The sequence below is a fragment of the Zerene cesonia genome, chromosome 15 (genome assembly GCF_012273895.1).
Source record: "Zerene cesonia ecotype Mississippi chromosome 15, Zerene_cesonia_1.1, whole genome shotgun sequence".
Taxonomy (NCBI): Eukaryota; Metazoa; Arthropoda; class Insecta; order Lepidoptera; family Pieridae; genus Zerene; species Zerene cesonia.
In genome coordinates this window covers 9,617,007-9,617,773 of record NC_052116.1, presented here as the reverse complement: position 1 = coordinate 9,617,773, position 767 = coordinate 9,617,007, and positions in this window count along the sequence as shown.

Genomic DNA, 767 nt, shown 5'->3' with positions numbered 1-767 from the left:
TCTATGACCATTTGTTTTACTAATATTGTTTGGCATTCAAAAATGCATTTAGGCGATGAAATATTTAAAGTTTATAATAATAATAAATAATAATATTACACTAAATATACTCACATACGTACAGACCACCACGGATTATTGAAAAAATGACTGCATAGACTTTACTCGTGAGACTTAATATGTGATTAATAATAATAAATAAGATTCTCTGTATTCACATTTCATAGATTTCTTATTAGACGCCCGTTTCGAGATCAGTGGTAACGAACAAGGATCAAAGTATCTTACAAGTTAATCCAGATTAAGCTACGTGTGACGAATTACACATAAATCCATTCAATATTTTTTTCCAGCATCCTTACCAACCATCGCAAAAAGCAGCAGAATTCCTCATTTAGGTAACTGAGATAGTCAAATTCGGGTTTATGAAGTCCTAAAAAGATATAACATACACGTCCCAACAACAATGGAGCTAGGATAATAGGGAAAACTTGTTGTATAGAGCCAGTTGTCGGGCCGTTTAATCCATGTTGGGAACTAATAAGGCCTGTTTGAAGCTCATAATCCCTCAACTACCTGACCTTCGTGGATGTGGCTCATTTAGACTTTGCTTTTGACCTATTTATTAATTGACAATCAACTCCATCTCGACTGTGTCTGGGTTAAAATATTGTATAAATAAAGAAATGACCTATATACTTAGTCTGGCCATAAATACTGTTACACTTAATTATAAAAAAATATTACATTTGAATTTCGAATCTGTC